The sequence below is a fragment of the Syngnathus acus genome, chromosome 14 (assembly GCF_901709675.1).
Source record: "Syngnathus acus chromosome 14, fSynAcu1.2, whole genome shotgun sequence".
Lineage (NCBI taxonomy): Eukaryota > Metazoa > Chordata > Actinopteri > Syngnathiformes > Syngnathidae > Syngnathus > Syngnathus acus.
This window is the reverse complement of record NC_051099.1, coordinates 7,316,594-7,339,080: the sequence shown is the minus strand read 5'-3', so window position 1 is coordinate 7,339,080 and position 22,487 is coordinate 7,316,594. Positions and strand designations below refer to the sequence as shown.

General features: G+C 40.2%; 1 protein-coding gene and 1 long non-coding RNA gene across 4 annotated transcripts in view; one reads left to right on the top strand and one right to left on the bottom strand.

Annotated features, from left to right (window-relative positions):
• Nucleotides 1–2,450: 2,450 nt before the first annotated feature.
• Nucleotides 2,451–20,898, bottom strand: LOC119134034. The gene is made up of 4 exons (XR_005100252.1): nt 20,887–20,898; nt 11,536–11,541; nt 8,769–8,890; nt 2,451–2,461 (listed from the first exon to the last, which is right to left on the bottom strand). It is a non-coding gene; the product is annotated as an uncharacterized LOC119134034 (long non-coding RNA).
• Nucleotides 13,638–22,487, top strand: part of zbtb20 (zinc finger and BTB domain containing 20) — a 29,776-nt gene continuing 20,926 nt past the window's right edge. The window contains exon 1 of one of the 3 annotated variants that reach the window (XM_037270380.1): nt 13,638–13,845. The gene's annotated coding sequence lies outside the window, so the exon portion shown is untranslated. Of the gene's footprint in view, nt 13,846–14,011; nt 14,576–18,874; nt 19,083–22,487 lie in introns of those variants that run through there. The other 2 variants (XM_037270382.1, XM_037270383.1) reach the window with 2 other exon arrangements.

The window sequence follows — 22,487 nt, the reverse complement described above, 5'->3', positions numbered from 1 at the left end:
CTGCAGTTCCAATGTGACACAAAGCATCGCTTATCCCACCCCCCACCCCACCCCCCAAAGAAACCACTTTTATTATCTCCACGCAGGTTGGCAGCTCAGAAAGCATGACACAGAGCGTGGGAGATGTGAGTGAGGGTCATCCAGAGTGGGAGAAATGCAAAGCATCGCTCCTTTTATCAAAAAAAAAACCACACACACAATGAGGAAGTGTGTTGTATAATTGTGGGAGCGTGGAAAAATGAGCACTTCCCTCTCGTGTGTACAATACAAATACAGCTGTGGCTTTCACACACATGCATGAGTACCATGAAGAAGCTTACCTTTGTAGTCACAATGCAGAGGCAGTCCATGGTATTTAGTAAGAAATATCGGGGTGTGTTTCAACCCCCCCAACCCCCCACGACAGAGGGCTGAGAGCCCCACACCCCGCTCCCCAGCCTGCCCCACTCCTGCACTCTCGCTCTCGTCCTGCCGTTCCCCCCCTTTTCTCTCCTTCTGTGGATCTCTTCTTTGACTAACCGAACCAGCGAGGGAAAGAGAGGATGGAGGGAGGGGGAAACATGAAAAGGGAGGGGGAGGGCCACAGGGAAACGGAGAGAGTGAGCGGAGAAAGACAGAGAGAGGCTGCTCTCTGGATTTTGTATGAGAGAGAAAGTGGAGGCGAGGCGGCAAGGTGAGGGCACATCCGCTCTTCTTGGGAGAAAAGGGGGGGTGGTGTGAATGTGGAAAGAGATGGAGTGATGATGGAGATGGTGGGGATTCAAAAAAATGAGAGGGGAAGCCACACTGTGGAAAGGAAGGGAAAAAGAGAAACAGAATAAGACAGCGGAGCACGGATGGAGGAGGAAGAAGCGAGGGAGGGGACAGCTAAGGAGAGAGAGCTGGCGAGTGGGAGTGTGCGTGCACGCGCGCGTGTCATATATATATATTTATACGTGTGTGTGTGTGTGTGTGTGTGTGTGTGTGTGTGTGTGTGTGTTTGAAGACAGAAGGAATTAGACCGCGAGAAAATGTGTTGAGGAGGAGAGCGTGAATTACATGTGCATCGGCGAAGAAAAGCAAACATGAAGCAGAGCAACCTATAGAACTGGATTGAAACTGAGATGGCTTCTTAAAGGCTCTTTTTTTCTTCTGCTTGTTTCAACACTCAGCAGCTGTTGCCTGGTGCAATTGTTGCCATGGTAACATGGTAAGCTTGGTGTTGTCATATCTAGTAGTATGTGCTACATTTTTTGTAGTCTCAATAGGCAGGTATATTTACACACTTGTGTGACGTGTGTTAGAATGAGCATATGCACTTTCCACTGCCTTGGAAATTTTGTAAAAGGCAAAAAAAAGAAAAAAACATACCAGGACATTGAAGTAAATATTCATAAGGACTGCTGAAGCTATACATGTACTCATGCATGTAGTCAGCTGTACATGCGCTCTGCCTTTAAGATGTTGGACTGTACCACTCGTGGTTGTGTAAAAGGGGAATGTTTGCTTAACTGTCTTTGCATCACCAGTTCTATAATTAAGTACAAATCCAGCCCCCTCCACTCACTCCCCACAATGCTGGAGCAGTGGTACAGCAATCAAGCAATTCTGGATGATGAACACACATTTTGCTCCCCAGGGCGAAGCGTCACACAGGCATTGGATTGAAAAAGTACAACCCAACAATGAGCGACTCCTCCATTCCATCTACAGATGGCCACGTTCTACAGATGGCCGGTGTTATAAATACACTCACGCATCAAGAAACGTGGAACCTCCGCAAATGCCAAGCATGTTAAGACATCTAACTTCATCCCTTTAAAGTTCATACCTGCTGTGTGACATGTAAGTGTCACCATTTTGACTTTGTGCTCTACTGATGAAAACAAAATGTTTGTGTAGCATCTTAATAGGGTTGGAGTGGCATTAGCGATTCTCACTTATCGTGAGATTTTACTGCCACATAACATTTAAGAAGTCCCTCCAACCTGTAATGCCCTCTGACAACTCAATTTATTATGCACAAAATATGCAATGCAGTGCTTCTTTATTTATTTACTGTTTATTTCTGGGAAAATTGAGCTTCTATTTAACTTTAAATAAAGAGAAAGCTGGCTATAAATGAACAACAACCTTGAAATTCGCAATTGTGTGCTTTTAAACAATAAGCAATGAAACCTGTAATTTGTCAGAGAAGCATTTACTGTATTTGTTCAATGTAATTGCTTCATCCCCTCATTAAAACTGCTGTGGAAATTAAATATTTAACATCCTAGTATATGCCAATGATTTGAACATTTGTATCAAATAGCTTTTTTTATTACACCTCTATCGATGAGCACCCTTGAGGATGCACGATTCAAAAAATATGAGCGTAAAACACGCATGTTAATTGAATTGAATACGATAAATCGGCAGTGTCAAACTCATTTTCGTTGCGGGCCACACTGTAATTATGGTTTCCCTTCTAGTTAGCGTTTTCCTCAGGGGACCATTATGACTGTGGATACCACATACTGTAAATGGATAATCAGCTCACATTTAATTGTTATTATATAGTTGAATAATATAATGAGATATAAATATAGGGGCGGCTCGGTGGCGCACTGGGTAGCACGTCCGCCTCACAGTTAGGAGGGTGCGGGTTCGATTCCACCTCCGGCCCTCCCTGTGTGGAGTTTGCATGTTCTCCCCGGGCCCGCTTGGGTTTTCTCCGGGCACTCCGGTTTCCTCCCACATCCCAAAAAACATGCTTGGTAGGCCGATTGAAGACTCCAAATTGTCCCTAGGTGTGAGTGCGAGTGCAAATGGTTGTTTGTCTCTGTGTGCCCTGCGATTGGCTGGCAACCGGTTCAGGGTGTCCCCCGCCTACTGCCCGATGACGGCTGGGATAGGCTCCAGCACACCCGCGACCCCCGTGGGGACGAAGCGGTTCAGAAAATGGATGGATGGAAGATATAATAAGATATAATTAGATATAATAATTACTAGATATAATATAAAATAATAATATAATATATCATATCATATCAAATCATATCATATATAGTACCGTATTTTCCGCCCTAAAAGGCGCACCGGGTTATAAGGCGCACCTTCAATGAACGGCCCATTTTAAAACTTTGTCCATATATAAGGCGCACCGGATTATAAGGCGCATAAAATAGAAGCTATACTGCATCAAACTGAGGTTGACTAGGGTTGCGGTATGCATCCACTAGCCAATAACCAACGAGCCCTCTGTAAACAATCGCGTTTCTCAAACGATCTCCTATAAAATGATCGGAACTGACTAAAGTTCGATCTAACGCATTGGTACTACTTACCTATGTTTCCCTTCCATATCGATCCGTAGATTTACTCGAAACATTAACAGAGCAGCCTATTTTGACATGAAATAGCCTGGTACGTATAGCAGCTATCGCAATAGCATTAGCCATCCGCAAAGTCTCACGAGCCTCAGCTCGCAATCTCCCATGAGCCTCAGCAAAGTGTAAACAATCGCGTTTCTCAAACGATCTCCTATAAAATGATCGGAACTGACTAAAGTTCGATCTAACACATTGGTACTACTTACCTATGTTTCCCTTCCATATCGATCCGTAGATTTACTCGAAACATTAACAGAGCAGCCTATTTTGACATGAAATAGCCTCGCGGGTACAACAGCTATTCGGTGACGCCCCCTGACTACAGTTGCCGTAATGCTGGGAAGCGATGCGACCTTGTAATTTACTAGTCGTACTAAAACGTACTGAAACATTTTGGCAGAGCACTGTGTACAACCAGTATGGATCAACAAATTCATCAGTTGATCCATATATAAGGCGCACTGGCCTATAAGGCGCACTGTCGGCTTTTGAGAAAATTTTAGGTTTTTAGGTGCGCCTTTTAGGGCGGAAAATACGGTAATATAATATAATACAACATGTTAGCCAATATGTGAGGTCTGATATTAACATAAAATAGTAATTGCCTATCATTCCATCACTGCAGAAGATCTGTGATGTTTAATTTGTTTGTTCTTCCGTCACACCTGACTGTCTTTGACACTTCCTCTGAAATGCGTCTCACTTAGATACAAATGAATCTAAATATAAACCAGTCTGCCAAAAGTGATTTTTTTTCCCCCCAAATAGATTCAGAATCATTTAAATGTATGTAAATGTTATTGCTGAAGCCTATCAGATGCATCAGTACTTGTTATGTGTGTATACATCCAGAATGTATGGACATGGCAAGTCCTTGGTGCCACACTCATTTTGGGCACACCAAGTCTGTTACCCCAGGAAAGGACCTTATTTGGAATGAAGTGTTTCTACAACACGTAATTATTGTTTAAAGTTCAATTTTTTTAAGAGGCTGCTGGGTTGGGCCTGCAAGCAACGTAATGACATAATGACAATCGTTTGACTCAGATGCTCTGTCATAACAAGATTTCAATACTTAATTTCATTTGACATTTGACACATTCATAGCTTTAAATGGTTTTTCCTCTGAGTCTTTTGTTTTTCTCGCAAGTAAAAAAAAAAAAGAGAAAACCTTTTCAATGACATAAAAGAAAGGCGATTCTGAGTCATCAAGGACGAGACACCCACAGACAGGTTTCTATGCACTGCATGACGGAGTGAGACTTTTTTTGGCATCATTTAGGGCCTCAGTTTGAGCGGGGTGGAGGACTGGGTTTGCAGATTTGCTGCGTAGATGTCACAAGCACTTGGCAAGAAGTCGTGCAGGTGTTGCTAAGCACCATGTGTGACTTCCTGTGGAAATCAACTGCAGGCCGGATTTTAGCCTTTAAATATGTCCCAAAAGTAATATTTTGCATTTGGCTGGCGCAGTGTTTCTTTTCAGAGGGATATTTATAATGTCACCTGATATCTTGTTTCTAGTTTCGGTTTGCATGGGAACATGCTTTTACTTTGGTTTCATTAAAAGGCTGCTAGCATGTGGTGCAACTGAGCAATCGAAGAATAGTATAGGGAGGAATTTCCATGCAAATGTAATAATGCTCGTTTTTCCTTTTATGACACAGAGAGACGTTTCTAATTCTATGCCCAATAAATAATGTAATAAAGTAAATACATTTAAAAAAAAAACATTTAACCTCGTGTAGCAGATGAGCTTGACAAAAAAAGGCTTTGCCAAGTGACCGCTGGAGGGCAGCATTCCCCTTTTTTTTCAAATTCTTAACAGTATTTGTCATAGTTGGATGAGTTTGATGTCAGGGACCCTGACTTCAACTCTGTCAAAAACTTTGGGGATGAACTACAACAGGATCGCAATGGATTATGAGTATGTAGCCGATTGTCATGCATTCCTCTTGTATTTTAATTTATGCATTTTTTCCCCAAGGAGCGCCATTAAAATATGACTGAGATGTGGTTGGAGTTATGGGACAATTACTTGGAGTTGAACGCCATCTTCTGGTGAACACTTGTCCTTTTTTCTTTCTTGTTTTTTTTATGAGTGCCATAAAAATGGAAGTTGTTGAGTTGTTTTTGGCATTATGGGAATATGACGTGGAGTTGAACGCCGCCTCCTCGTGTAGACTTGTCCTCCAGTTGTTCGTGGCAGGATACACAATGTACTAGGGTCAATGGGTTCATTGCATTCCTCAAGCCTGCACATGGATGCGCCTGTGTGTTAGTTATTTGAGAGGGTTGGAGGATGTGCAACATGTTCAGTTCACAGTCATAAGACTGTGCTTGTGAACGCAACACGTCTTTGTCTTCATTTGTGTTTAAATAGTTCAAACCCAGTGAAACCGAAAAATGAGCCATGCAAAACAGGACAAATGTTAGATTTGACTTGTAAAACCTGCGTATCATAATCATGCCAGTACAAAGAAGCTGCAGGCGCTATTTTTGCTATATGAAAAAGAATCCAAGTGTGCATTTTGGGTGTGACCTGTAAGCACGGTTGTCCCTTGAGGCCATTATCGGATAATATCAGCACATGTGTATACTCTACCTGCATGAGACAGATCCCGTGTGCTAATACGATGCCATGGAAACGTGCTTTCTTTTGGAGGTTATTCAGTGCAAATACACTTGTTATGTCCACTCCGACTGGCATGGGACAGACTGGATCCCTATTGAAGATAAACGCTGTAGAAAGTGAAGGACAACGCTGTAGAAAGTGAAAGACAGCATGTACACTATGTAACCTATTCCAAACAGGATGTGAATAGCCTCACAGTGAAGTACTTTTTTGTTTCCTTTGAGGGCAGAAGGGAGCTCCTTCTGAGCTAATAAAGCAAATAAAGAATATCAAATTGCAAAAATTGAATTGAGCAGCTTGTTGTGAATACTTTATGGACAATGCACCGGTAGGATGGAATTGCTTCATTTTATTATGATAAAGGTTCCTCGTGTAGTCAAGGACAGGCCTTGTGCAGAAATAGAAATCGTTATTTGGGGGAACATCTTTCACTCAGCATTAGCCACAAGTATTTTCCATTTCCAACAAATACATGTCATCTTTGCTCCATGTACCCACATTGCATTAATTTATTCGTTGCGCACCTATGAATGTTTTTAAAATAATGAAAAGCTGTTAAAACAAGGTCATATCAGTCATATTCTTGCTTTGGAAAGGGCAATTGGGTGCCCAGCGGGATGAATAAGCCAAAAATGTACATTCCTGCTCACATTTTCCAGTTAACTCAATGGGAATTCAAGTTGGTGAAGCTATTTCTCTGGTCATTCAGGATGTCAACTTGTTACCGCTATGCACATTCAGTCAACAAATGCCCTCAATGATTATGGATTTTTATACATTTTTAACAAAATTTCACATGCTACAAGATTGTAAAGGTAGGCAAAGTCAGCCAAATAGAATTTCAGCTCATTTTGTTGACGCACGCTGCACACAGCTCTAAAAAGCTATTCTTGAAATCATTTTTATTTTCCAGTCCCAAATATTGAGGTTACTGTGTGTCATGTGTATAAGAGTAAAGCTGCCTGTTGCAGGTCAAAATAAAACATTTTCATCTGCTCAAATTTTCCAAAACATCATTTTGAGATGAAGTATGAATCATGAGGTAGACAGGAGGCCACAGTATTCTTATCTCAGCTAGACAACTGACACAGACAGGGAGGCTTGGGCACTGAAAAGACAAGCAAAAGAAACCTATTAATCATTTATACCACTTGGACACAAAAGACAGCACTGTGCCAGCTCATTTCAACTAGACTGAACATGCTTTTTGGGGGGGAGGTGGTTGAACTTGTCATCTTTGATCAATTTTAAGATTATTGTAGCGTCGACCCAGCCTGAGCCACACTGACGTGAAGCAATAACAGCTATCAGAACCTGAAAATGTTCTTCAAGAACAACATTTTCAGTTTTCATTATGTTTGGGCAGTTATAGGCTCTGTGCAGTTCATCTCTATTTAAAGATGCAAGGTTTATATTTGAAAAATATTTTTTTTAAATAACAAAGAGACGAAACAGTATTAATATTTGCAACGAAAAGATTTTTAAAAAAGTGAAATAAAATGGAAATGGTGTAGGACAAAGGGTCATTTTATTCTTTCAACCTGGTAGAAAAAAAAAAAGTTTTCCATAATTTCCCCAATGAGCCACAATAAGTGAAAGTCATCCTTTAAGAGGAGAGGAGAAAACTCTAATCTCCAAACTAAATTGTGTCTGAGAGAGGTGAACAATAGGAATTTCCATTTAATGAGTATTATTATATCTTTGGTAATGGGGTGGCGAGGTGAGTGCACTTTTTATGGTTATTATTATATTGCAAATGAGCGAACCAGGGGAAGAATTCCAAATTGTGAAATTAAAGCTGATATTTGATTGATGTTCTCATTGGTTAACTTGGATAATGTGGTGATTTGCATTCCAAAAATTAAATAAAATCGGACAAAACCAGAACACACACTGTATTTTGACATCACTCATTAGCAGTACAGAAACTGTCAAGAATGTTGAAAGCTGTGCCCAATTGTCTGAACACAAAAAAAAAGGGGGACAAAGCAATCTTGACTTATTGCTTGGTTTTGATCATTGTCTAAAATCCTCAAATGTTGTGGAACAACACGAGCCTCAGTCACACATGAAACACAGCACAAAATAAAATATAGTTTTTTTGGAGATTCAACAACAAAGTGGTGCCCCAGCCCCCCCCCCCAAAAAAATATTTGGCAGTCATGTGAGAAGGCCTTTTACTCTGTCACATCTACCACGTCTGTGATCACATCTTGTTAGATTGAGTGTAACATGTAATACCAATGTTGTCACTGTGCACTGCCACCCAAGTTATTTTAGGACCGGTAATTGACAAATTAAAACCAAAATACCAGAAAGAACCCAAAAGAGAGCAAAGTTGTGTTCTTTTGTGCGCTTGTGTTCTGTGAGTGTGTTTAGAAGATGAGAAGCCTTTTGCAAAATGTTGCAAGCTTTGCTTTACTTGCTATTTTAACTTTAATATATCTCAACAACAAATATACAAATATGAGTACATGTTGTTGGCCTCCTCACATTACGGATTGCTTTTTTGTGGTTGTAACAGTTTGGCGCATATAGTGGAATTTTGTCGCTGCTAGCTGTTTTGCAAGCAAAATTGAAATGCCCTATAATGTCACACGTAGTGTTTATATCTGAGTTCAGTCAAGATTCATGTATAATGTAATAAGTACGGCTGTCAATCAACAGCAATGACAGAGGAGGGATAAAGATAAATGAAGCTTCAAAGCCAGGCTGGTTGTTGGGTTCACAACATTTATCTGAAAAGAATCTCACAGAGGCAGGAGATGTCTTCCATGGCAAGCGACTTCTGCAGAAGGGCGCAAACCACACACAGCAAGTGTGGCTGAGATTCGCGCTCTTCCTCCAGTTTGGTCGTGCCTTTTATTGAGGAACAACAATGGGGGGAGTCTACATGAATGCATAGTTTCTTAAACAAGAAGGACATCTCATAATTACATCTCATGACCACAGAACAACGGGGATGCGATTATAGAAAGAGCAGTATGGTCGTCTCATGACTTTAGCTTAACAAAGACGTAGTCTTAGTGCCCCTGGGATGCATACATCTGTGGCGTACTCATGACTTCTACTTAAATAAGACGTTTGTCTGCTTCAGCCATCCCATAACAACCTCATGATCTGTTCATGTACTAAGGAGTTTATTGTATAGCGCGACTCATGACTCCAGTCATGTGCTCCTTAGCCAGCCATATGCTCCCAAGTCATTATCACGAGGTCAAACTGTCACATACTGTGGAAGATCTTGCACACATAAGTAGATACATAGAATCCAATGATAAAAAGTATATTTTTCCCAACACTGGTGATTTTTTCATGTTGTTTGGTTAATTAGATAAATAAGTATGTTTTATTAATAACACTTTTGACAGAGTAGATGTGTGTGTGTGTATGTGTGTGTGTGTGTCTGTGTGTGTGCGCATGCGTGCGTACGTGTGTTTTCTTGATGTCCACTAAAGAAGTGATAGCTAAAAGGAAAGTGAATTTGACAAATAGGTTTTTAAAACATTTTTAGAAAGTGTCTCAAAAAAGCTTTAGGAGCCCAGCTATTAATTTATATACTGTTACAATTAATACTTCAGTTTTCAAGCATAGAGCTTAAAAACATGGGCTCTAAGACTGATCCCTGAGAAACACCCCAGAAAAAAGTGATATACTCTAATATATGGGGCAAAACAACTACAAAAAAAATCTCTATGAAGCAGCTGACGGGCCCTCTGAAATGCAATTGCAGGCCACTGTTACAAGTCTTTATTAAAACTTAAAAAGAATAAAACTTAATGCATGTGTCTGGGGGTTAAGTCTTTTCAGGTAAGTATTAAATAGCTGACTTTATAATATACTTTCCATTCTTTCTTCTTTTTTTGGCGTGTACTTTGTCACAGCTTTTAGCATACTGGAACCACAATCAAAAGAAAACATTTTGTATCAATGTTTGTCCGACCGACCATTCAGACACCTGAGGCACTCAAGACAATGTTGAGCGAGGACGAAAAAATGTCCACCACTTTCCCACATTTGGAGCGTTTTTGTGGTATGTCATTTAATATGAGTTTTTTTGTGGTATGTCATTTAATATGTACTCTATTCATCTGCAATAGACTTGGACCTTGGAAAAAATATTTGGATTGGCCCATTTGTTGCAGTCTTCAGGGAAATGTGTGTCATTTTGTATGTGCGTATATTCCCTTTCAATTTCTACCTATTGGATTCCAAATATGAAATAAATGACTCAGTAAAAGTTCGACTTGGTAATAACATTTCTAATTCCACTGTTAATTGAATCACAGCTAATCTCATTTGTTCCAAACAAGTTTGAACATTGCAGGTTGGCATTTGGTTTGTAATGAGTTGTCTCGACCCTGTAAAATTAAAAACCCGCGGCCATTCACAGATTAATGTTTTAAATCAAAAAGGAGAGAAGGGAAACAATCAGCAGCCTGACCTGACTAATAACACTGTGACACATCGCACATTTCAAAGTTCATGGAACTTCAATAATTTCCTGAATTTTATTTAAATATTTCAGCCAAATTGCTAGTGAGTAATGGTCTTTTTTATATTTCCACAAAAATGCCAAAGGTCACTTGAATGAATGTACAAAAACACGGAAGAGGACAAATCCAACTGCTGCCCTCTGTTGGCTCTATCCACAGATGTTGCTTGACCTGCAGTTCTGAAAACTCAAGTGTTACAACAAAGTTTGCACACATGCACGGGTTTCCTTAAGGTTTCCTCAGAGTAAAAACTCTTGAATCTTAAGGTTAACAGCTTTTTTTTTTAATAAGGACTCTGGTGTTTACTGATGAGAGAATCAATGAAGAATGTATCAGGCGTAATTTATTCTTTTTTTTCCCCTCGCCTTTCTTTATCTCTGGGAACATTTATTTATAACACAATAACAGGTTCGGCTGTCAAGGTTAGGTAGGTGGAAAAATATAGCTGAGAGGAGAATCATTGTTGAAATTGTGTGGGTGAAAAAGAACTTAGGAACCTTAAAATTTCAAAACATCAATAGAGAGGTGCACAAATGTAAATTTAAAAAAAAAAAAATCGCATTTCAATACGTTTTGCAAACTTTAGGAAGACCGTGGAAGTTGTCAGTTACCTGACGTTATTTCTTTTCTTCTCAGTCAGCCACACCTTGACAAAGACATTGCTTTGAACCATACATGCAACTAATATTAACAACTCTAATGCTCCAATCTTAACTATTAAAGCTTGTGCAAATAAAGCTAATACTAAACACCCTTGAAATCAAATTTAAAGAGCACATTCAAGAATGATTCTGTAATTCAAGCTTTTTCCATACATATTTGGTAAATAAAATAGTTTCATTTGCATACAGCCCAGTGCTATGCAAAAGTCACCAGTAACTGTTGTTTTAATTATCTTCATTTTGGCCCAGCAGTTTTAACTGACACACACACACACACACGCCCACACACATGCTTTGGCATGTGGCTAAAATCTGTGGCATGTGGCTGAGAAAAACATGCTTTAAGTTTTGGTATACATATGTATAATGTACATCTTTTAATAGTCCATAGCAACCAATACCTTTGGAAAAATATATTATATGGCAAATAATTACTTACTTAAATACAAATTAAAGTCTTTTTAATATGAGAAATGCAATCAATCATACAGTATTAGAATGAAGCCTGAAGCTGTGCATGGAACCTGTTTAAAACATTTTACAGTGTAATTTATTTTAAAATAATGCTATATTACTGTTCGGTTGTGTTTAACTTTTAGGCACAAGCATTTGTAATTATTCTTTAAGAACTTTTTTTTTAAATGTATGTAATTCAATCAAATACCATTTTTAATTTAACTTTTATGTGCAATACAGTTTTGAGTGAATTATTAGTGGCAATTTTTTTTGGTATTTGAGTGCTGTTAATGTTGAACCTCTATAATATAGCTTTTTACCGTTTATTAATTAAATTTCATTTTGATGAACACTTAGGCCTACTACTTTGCTGTATTTCAATGGTCAGAGCGCAAAGCATTGCATTTTACAGTTTCAAAACCACAGATTTGAACAAAGTTGTCAATTGAATTAGTAGGTTTATGAAAGCAGAAAAGTAACAAAAGGCAATCCCAAATATTAAATCAATCTAATGGGGTTTTGTTGTTGTTTCCCTAGGCGTTTATAGCTTTACTAAAGTAGAAAAGTGGCTGAAGTCAGTTTCATGAGGGCGTTTCTCTTGCACGTAATGATGTAGGTCAAAGCAGTGGCGGGAGGCTTGTCCTCCGTTGAACCCGTGGCGCCGAGCCATATCCGAGGCCTGCAGAGGGCGCGCACAGCCCAGCGCACGCTGACGCGCACACGCAACCAACATCCCGAACGGAGGTCTCCCCACATTCTGGCAGCACAGCTCGGAGATGGCGATTGTCTGAAAGCTCGCCTCTTTTACCTTTCCGTTGGTACTTGTTGAAGTTGTTGGAAGAGTGGCTCTTTTTCTTTTTCAAAAATGCCGCCATTACACGAACACTCGCGATGCTTATGTGGAGACAAGGCGCGCTGCACGCGCGTAACCTTAGCTGACCTCCTTGTCAGGAAACGCTTCCCTCCCCCCGCCCCCCTTTCTTTTCTTTCCTTTTTCCCCAAGATGAGGCGATGCTTTGGTTGATACGTCTCCGTGGCCATCCACGGCACGCTTTTCACACATGAATAATACACGATCATTATCGAATACGACCCACCGCGTGCTTCATTATTCTGATGTGGACTACAGACACGCGTGTGCGCGCACACACGCACACCTGTCACTGTCTAGACAGCGAGGGAGGGGGGACATTAAGGGGGGTCCGGGGGGGTCGGTCCCACATGACCCATTTGCTTCATTCTGTGCCAGCCAAATCTATCTCAAGGCATTGGAAGAAGAGAAAAAAAAACCAACACGAGGAAGGAAAAAAAAGCAATCCCTCTACCAAATCTGATTGGCCGGGCGAACCGGCACCGTTTGTTCCCCCCTGCTCCCAAACTCGAGGTCAGCTCGGGACGTTAAAAAATAAATAAATGAGAAAATAGAAATGCGTAGAAAGTGGAAGACACGGCAGACAATCTAGCTTGTTTGGTGCCCAGCGCGCGATTGGCGGCGGTTCCAACCAACCGGGAGGCGAGTTACCGAGTGACATCGTCAGCGTCCAATAGGAAGTTGTGTCGCGTGATGGACACATGACGGGCTCCTCCGCCGTCCTTGTGACTGACGAGGGAGGCGGAGGAGGAAGAGAGAGGGGAAGATATATGAGAGTTCATTCACATTTGTGGACGCGGTTGATTCTCTCAGCGCGAGTTCCTTATTTTATGTCTACCAAACACGCATATGTGACGATTTCAAAGTGAGGTTTACCATACGTGTTTACAGCCCGACATGTCACCGCCGCGGTTTCTATTTGTAAATATTGTGGCTCCTCAACGAGTAGGAGGCACATTACTACCACTAGTAGTAGTACTATAACAACTCCCACTGCTTGCACATAATGGAGCCTCTCTCGCTCCCCTCTCTCTCTTCCGTGGGGGGCTCAATAAGTGACGAGCAACCCAAGACGGTGCACTGTTCTCCCCCAATGGCAGCTTTAAGTGAAAAGGCGTGCCTGCACCCCCACCCTCCACCCCCCCCAACCCCTCTCAAAGTACCCGATGTATAGTTAAAAAATGGGAGGGCACATTTGAAGCGAGCTGCTTCTATGAAGGTAGGCTGCAGCGTGTGTTTATTGATGAGATGAAAAGAAGATGGAAGTGAGAAATGAAACAAAGTGAAAGGGACACGTTAGACATCTTCTAGCTCAGACATTGTCGTGGGGGAAGATCCATGCCACTTTTTGCAAGGGGCAGCGAGCTTCGAAGTGGAGGTAAGACAAGGATTTTTTGGAAGTAACTAAGTAAAGGGGTCGGACGGAAATTTGCATTGGAGAGAGGGATTTTCCTATATGTGTGACGGGTTCCGTGTTTTTTTTTTTGCGGGGGTGGGAGGGGGGGTGCTCGCGACTTGCGTGCACTCTTTTTGGTCATATCGCGAACTTAATTGTGATAATTCAATAAATGTCGGACGGCGAAACCGAAACGTCCTCCGTGCAAGAGAAGTGGGCTCAGTCCACGCTGCCACCAGGCTTCGATGTCCATTTATATTCGGGGAGGGGGGGAAACAAGCTGGACATGACGCAAGTTTCCCCATCTGTCACTATTCTCATCGTGCCCACCTACCTAACATAACCCAACCTAACGTAACCCCCGGTACTTTATTCTTTTGACCCTTTTCTTTCTTTTTTTTTTTACTTGAGAACAATACTGCTGCGTTCAAGCGTCCGTCAGCGATGCTCACATTTTACACAGCGGAACAAGTGTGCGCGTTTTGGATTTTAGGTCACTTCAGATTCGCTTTCTCAAGCATGGCACGCAAGCGCCCACTTCTTCTCCATGCGATATCACTTTGTGGAACTTAACCTCGATTCCAACCGAGCACATGTCCGCCCCACATTTTTTTACACGAATTAATATCAATAGAGCTTTTGGAGATGGTGATACACGTAGACGTGCTCATCGGAGCAGAGAAGGAAGCCTGGCTAATGCTTCAACAATACAGTTAAGCTTCGAATCGGTTGTGTGTGTCACAAGTTCATTGTGCACCTTGTATGATCTGCCAGCGATATGTGAAAATGTTTTTTTTTGGCGGAGGCTGGCCTAGATTTGGAGCCGTGCATGCTGTGGTGTGATTAAAGTTGCAAGAGGAGCTTTTTAGTGCGCCTTTAGGGTATTTTGATGGGGGGGAGGAGGGGTCACAAGCTAGTTTTTCTTTTTTTTTAAGTATTATTACGTAAAGGTGGATGTATATACGATGTCCTCAAATTACCTGACGGGGCCGAACTTGACAGTTATTACGGCATCACACACTCGTGCGCCTAAATGTGTGTGAGCTTTTTTTGTGTATGTGTGTGAGGACAAGACAGAGCGTGCGAGTGTGTGAGTTGCTAACAGATGTTGTCCCACTGTGCTTGTCTTCGTCAGATTCATGGACATCATGCATGTTCTTGTGTGCCTTAAACGCTCCACGATGCGGCACCATCCAAGTTGGGTGCGTTGTGGGTCAATGTCAGAGGTTGAACCTGTTGTTGCCCCAAACCGAGCAAAACCAGTCCTGATTATTTTATCCTCAAACTCTCCTTTTGGTTTTCAGTTTGGGGGATTTTCTTCCATAAATTGCCACCATAACAGAAATTAGTTACAGTCCCTTATGGAATGAATGGTTCATTTGTGACTTGACACATGTGGAAGGGGAACTATTGTTGCTTGATGTGGCACATGTGATGTGGGATCATTGCAAATGTGATTGTATTGATCGACTGGCTGGCATGTGGGAGAGTGCAGTAAAATGTGCATGTGGGATTGAGTCCTTTTATCTGCAAAGACTAAACTCAACACCTGTATTTTTGGACATTTTTTATTGTTTGATGAATTGAAGAGTACTTGTGTTTATGTGTGTGTGCGTGTGTGTGTGAGCTCTTACCGCAGCTTGATGTCCAAAAGTGATTTCATCAGCCCAGAGGAGGCGAGATAAGGCCTCAGTGTGACATGTTTCATCTCGGTGGAATCACTATTTATTTTATGCATATATTCCGCGTGTACATTAATATGCACAGTGTTTGTGCATCACCGTGCGTCCGCTTTTTGTGTCTCTGCTTAAAATCCCACCCATGACTAATGAATATTTAAGAGCATGTCTGCAGACCAAGAAGCTCATTATTATATGAAGGAGAAAGCAAAAGGAAAGGAACTAGGTGTGTGTGTGTGTGTGTGTGTTCGCGCGCCCGCGTGTGTGTGCGTGTTCGCGCGTGTGTGTGTGTGCGTGCATGCTTGTGTGAAGAGGGTGCTAAATCCACACCCAGCAATCAATCCCAATTTTCTTTTGGTGTCACCATTTTTCTCTTGTCGTCTGAAGCTTGTCAACAATTCATATTCTCAAATGTATTTTTCACATAAACAACAGAAAAAAAATCTTTGGACAGCCTCAATCAAGTCACACATTTAATATTTCAAATAGTCTTGCAGACGTGTTTAATTCAGTGACATTCACAGTGATTGTCTCAAATTCTGTTTTGACCAAACCTGCATACAAATTACAGGTCAGTATTTCAAATGATGTTATTGACTATGGCCCCAATTGAAGGACCATGTGGTGTTACATTTCCGTGATATTTTTTTTTCTCTTGCACAAAACCTTTTACCAGCAAATATTTTCAAGATAGAAGCAAGTATCAAAGAGCTTTCAATATTAGTCATGGGTACAGTTTACATTTAAAAATATATTTGTATACATTTGATGCTTCCGTTTTGGATATTGCTTTATTATAAATTTGGCAGCAATATGTCCCTGTGCTATGCATTTCAACCACAAAATATTTTTAAGTAGAGAATATAGAATAAAATTATAAAAAATAGCTGATCTTGAAATCCAATCATCCTTTAGAGTCCGTCTTGGCTCCACTGTAGTCTTGACAACCATTTTGGCAATGTATTTTCAATTTGCTGTCGGAACAAACGATACACACCGAAACTCATTTGATGTCCATTCCTTGTGTCTTTATCAGCACTTTTCGTCCTTTCCGGCCCACATGTTGCCTGGTAAAAGACTCTTCTCAAGCTTGAGGAAAGCTAATCTTTGGTTCAGGTGAAAATCTGTCGTACTTTACCAGGAAGCATATTTGGTAAGGTTAGCTCAAGTCAAAATGGTTACCATCCAACTCATTGTAAGGCAGTAGAACTACAGTATGTGAAAAAATACACAATATATACGTATGTGTAATGAATACAAACGTAGTAATAATTATACATAAGACATTATTGTAAATATGATTACAAATAGCAGTACAAATGTATAATTTAACACCACAATAAATTTCTGGGCAGGTTTCTGAGGATTATGTTTTTATGTATGTATGTATGTATGTATGTATGTATGTATGTATGTATGTATGTATGTATGTATGTATATCTATGTATATATGTATGTATGTAAGTATGTATGTATGTATGTATGTATGTATGTATATGTATGTATGTATGTATGTATGCAAGCATGCATTATTTATATTTTGGTAATAATAAATACACCTACTTAGAGAAGCTGTTTGACCAAAAAGGATACTTTTAGTGCTAAAATTGTTGGTGTTTGTGAATTTTCAAATATGCTGTTTTATAAAACAGCCGGGAAAAAATAGAACAGCATTGAGATGTCGAGTTTTAGATTAATAGATGAACAGGGAAATAAAATCCTTTTGTGATTAATAATAATAATAACAGTAGCAGAAACCTGTGGCAGCAGCTGGTATTATTCAGATAAACACATTATTTGTGCATGGATTTAAAAAAAAGTAAGTGACTGCAAAAAATGGTAATCCTCCTAAATATTGGGCCGAATGTGAATGTTAGCAAACAAGAAATAATTTGGTGGATTGCTGCCATTGCACAGAACCGTATTTTCGCCCCAACAAAAACAACTTGTGCCATACTAGTAACACAACAGGAAAATGTGCTGCTGTTGCATGTAATTAATGAGAGTTTTCTGCGGCGCAACCTCTCGCTGCTTTCGTGCAATTGAAAAATGCTGTTACATGAATTTTGGTAATTTTCCTCTCAGCAGCAAGACAAGGAAAGAAACTAATCTGGTTTGGGCATGGAGGGGTGGGTGTGGTGATCTTTTGTAATGTGGTGAATTTTCTTTTTCAATCAAGATCAAACATAGAATAACTAAATATTTTCCATCCAATTTTATGCATTCATTGGACTTGAATTTAACTTTCATAATGACTATTTCTTTTTTAATTTGGCAGGCTCAAATGCTCCCGTGTTTAAGGAAATATGTTTTAGGTTCTTGAAACTGGCTGAATTGCATAGCAAATTTCGGAACCCCTCCAAATCTTTTGACTCACAAAGCCAAAATGTCAGACACAAAACTTGAAGGCATATTTTTCGGTTTCTTTCGCTTTGGAATCTCTGCTCCCTGCCAGTATCACAGGAATGCATAATGAAAGCACACATTGAGGCCCAATTTGTGAACGTTGTTGTCAGCAGACTTTTGTGCCGATGCAATACTGTCTAAATGTCACTCATATGAAGCACAATGTCATTGCCGTCGTTCGGCGCGATAATAAATACAGCATTTCTTGGATTGCATTGTTTGATATTCTCGACACTGCAAATACAAAGCAAACATTCCAACATGGGACGGCATGTCGAAATGTTACTGCTCTTGCTTACTGTACAGAGAGTATACAGTTACACCACCATACGTCCAGAGTCTATATGGGCTATCTGTGACCTGACGGTGAACGACGGAGACAAAACAGTAGAGATGGTACAGAGAGCTATAGGAATTATAAAAAATAAAAAAAAGAACAAGAAATCACCCTTTTATTATTTATTTAATTATTATAGCACAGTTTTGCCGTGTTCAATGAAAACAAGTTTTTACGTCATGTAAAGCTTTCATGTCAAATCGTTTCAGTCCGTCGCAGGGTTTGCAGTTCTTTGTAAAATAATCACGCACAGTTAATCATTTTAAAGTAATTACAGTGTTCATCAGATGCTATTGACTCGTGGGACCATGTGTTGCCATTACCTTAGCTCGACTGCCATGATTCTTTTTACATGTTACTTTTTCAAAGCCTCTTCTGTTTGCTATAAAAACAAGAGCTTGTCCCGAAGCTTTTTAGCGTCCACGAGTAAAGTTCTTAATAACACAGAGCTCTGTTAAAGTAATAGAATGTGTGGCGTAAACTTTGTGAAAAAGTTCATTTGTGTGTGTGTGTGTGTGTGTGTGTGTGTGTGAGAGAGCGATAGAGAAAGAAAGACACAAGCGTTGAAACTTAGTTTGCATTTGGTTGCTTTGAACACACAAGCAGGTCCTGGCATTCAAATCATGTGAAAAATGTATCCTGGATTCTAATAGTGAAGATGTGAGTTTGCCAAGAGGCATGTGTGTCCTCAGTTCACCCTGTTACCCATATGGTTCGCTACAAGTCATGGTGAGCTGGGCCTCGCTGCATGGGAAAAGAATCGTAGCAGAGGTTGAGCAGTTTGCTATGTTGCTAAGGTTGGACTTTTTTTATTTTTTTTTATTCAAAGAATGCTTGGTAACTTTTCAAACTAATATACTAACACTTTTGTATTTTCTGCTTCCATCTTGGCTCGGGAAAGACCTTTTTTAAGCCTTGAGCCAGCAAACAGAAGCCACAGCCGCCAAAATGTTAAGGTTGTGCACAGGCTCTCTCTCCAGGTTTGTCTGTATGCTCTGTGAAACGACTAAACTAAATCCACAATACTGTTTACATTGTTGCGCTGTCTTAAAATGAAGACATTTTGGAGGTGTTTACATTGAATTTATAGCATTTTTTCCCCACACAATCTAACCAATACAGCCAAAAGAATACACATTGTTTATTGGAAGAAGCTTTTTGGCAGACACTTTTCTTTTTTGAATTCTCATTTTCATTGTGAGTGTGATATAATCCCTCTCCAAATATCGCTCTTGGATACTGTCGACATTGTTTATTGCCCGAAAGTCAACCTTGATAAAGACACAGAAAGATCTAGATCCCCCCCCCCCCCCCCCCCCCCCCTCCTGCTGGAGAGTCGTTATTAGTTTGGCTGCTTTCAACGGTAAACTGTGAACCAAAACTTTTTCCCTCTTCCTCGTGTTGGTTGCCAAAGCTTTATGCTCACGATGAAAGGAAAGGTATGCGATACCTGTTTCTCAACTACCAAATGGTGAAAAACTATTTTGGTCTCAGGCAAAGTTAATGAGACTGTTTCACAATATGCTTGACGTTTAGGATAAATACAAAGAAACCAAACAGAGCACTCGCAGCTTCAGGTTTGTGGAATGTATTGTGCTGTTGCCACACATAAGGTTTTTATTTTCTCTTCAAAGTACACACAAAGATACAAGTTGGTTACTCTTCTTTTTTGCTGCAACAAGGTCATGGGAATGTATCTCACCAAAGTATCTAGTTAAAATCTGATCAAAACTGTTCATACAAAAGGGGTCCGACTCCAATTACTGTAAATGCATAACGTTGAATCATGTGCATGCACAACCATGTCAAGCTATTTTGTGAGAGAGTAAAAACCTCCCTTCCATTGTTCTTGGGTCTTTTATGGGGAAGTCCGCACATACCTGCACTGTACAGTGGATATCAAAAGTCTACACACCTCTTTTCAAATGGCAGCTTTTGTGATGAGACCATCATAGGGCATTTTTCACCAATAATGTGACCTATAACATCTACATCTCAATTTAAAAAGAACGTTTTAGAGGAAAGTAAAACTGAAATGTGTTTGCACAAGTGCGCACACCCTCTAATTGTTAGATTTTGACTGTGTGGAATCAACCAATCACATTCAATCTCTTGTTAAATGGTAGTCAGCACACAACTGCCTCCATTTGAAGTTCTTCCAATTAACCCCAAATCAAATTTTGCTGTTCTATTAGGGCTGTCTTGACATGGGGTTTTTGTTTTGTTTTTTTGATTTCAAGCAGAAGCCCAAAGCTTTTGTGCTAACACTGATTGCTATTTTGAAATGTTCATAATTCTTTTCACTGTGACCAAGGTCTAAGGGAAAAAAAAAGACCTTGTCACTGCAAAATAAAAGTGACTAACATGTATGTTTTGTGTGTACTTTCAAGAGAAAATAACACCCTTTGCAACCACATTGTTCCTGTTGTTTATTTTTACTCCCCGCCCTTGAAAAAAGCTAAATGAAATGTAGAGGTTACAGGTCACATAAATGGTGGAAACATTTTTGAATCATTTATCTTGGTTTCATTTTTTTATAACAAGAACATGGCAGATGAACGGGGGGGGGGGGGATAGACTTTTTATACAACATAAGTCAACATACAACAACATTTAAAAAAAAATCCCTATCTGCATGAAGATGTAGGCAGCAGTCAAGTGTTATTCAAAAAGCAACAGCAACTGCTGCGGTCACACATTCTGACGCCACACATTTGACTAATTTTAACTATATGTAATAGCACTAGCAACTGTTACACCGTAAATTCAGTCCAACAACTAAATATGTCTCATTCATTTTTATAGTGAACTGCAGTTTGCGTTTTCTATTTTTCATTCTTTACCTCTATAGAGGGTTAATGGTCAGTGTATTGCAACACTCCTATTGAAGTAGCAGCAACTAGTCATTAAAGAGTTGTTACGCAAAAAAGTTACGCGAAAACCCGCCTTCAATCCCTCTGGTATTTCGGTAAGGATTCAGATGGCAAAGCCGCACCGAGGGTCACGTGGCACGATATTTAGCGGAATGTTACCAGAACCAGCTGACGTGCTTTGGTTGCATTCAGGGTAGGGTGGGGGGTGTGGGGGGGACTGCTCTTCAAAGAGAAGAATTCTGCCACATCCAAAGCGACCACACTAACCAGCCATTCATGTGCATTAGCCAGGCTGGTGATTACCACTGGCCAAACTGAAGGGCGATCATGTGCTATGAGGCGTATCTGTAGTGACTCACATTCGAGACAACAACTACGCCACTAAACAGTAAATGACAGTAAATCTGTGAAGTGTAGCGCTGGGGAAGGCACGGTGTTCTGTGGTGTTGCTCGTATCCTAATCCATTGCATCTCTTAGCAACAAACAACGTTAGTCAAGTAAGACGTTGGAAACGCTTGCAAACAAAGTGGGCTTTTGTTTTTATTGCATTCGGCTTTGTACGGCTAGACTGGCTTTTCTGGTTAGAAACAGTAAACAACTAAGTATGTACATAGTGTGATAAGATACATTTGAGCCTGTACTTACAGCTGGAGGCTTGTATTACATTAAACACATAATCACCCTCCCCTTTTTAAAATTAGTCAAATTGAAATGCTTAGAAAAAAAAGATGGTGTCCTTAAGAAAATTTGAAATGTTTGTTAACCATTTGTATGATATTATAATGTGTGGTTGTGTGCTCAATAATTTATAAGCAATATAACTCGTAAAACCACCTTGACATTTTGTTCCTGGAGTCATACCTGAGCATTACCAAATGTTTAATTATGACGAAGTTAATGATAGGACGCAAGCTTTTTGTGGAATTTTACCAGCACAAAGTTCTGTGCATTTATAGATTTTATGCAAATGAAGTGAAATGCAAGGGCGGAAGTGTGTCCATGAAAGAGCATCATACTAAGACAGCGGTTCTTAACCTTGTTGGAGGTACCGAACCTCATTAGTTTCATATGCGCATTCACCGAACTCCTCTTTAGTGGAAAAAAAAATTCAAATTCAAGACATCGATGTTTTTTACTGGTGCACAAAATGAGCCGTGCATGGACATCACCTTGTTCAATGAACAAAATCAACACAATGCATGAACTCAAAACAAATTACATACCTGCAAGTCAATGTGACATCTGCTGTTGCCTTTCCAAGACCAGTTCAGATATGCATCATCACGAATTGAAATTTAATTTTCGGTAAAACGGGTGTGTTTGGACCT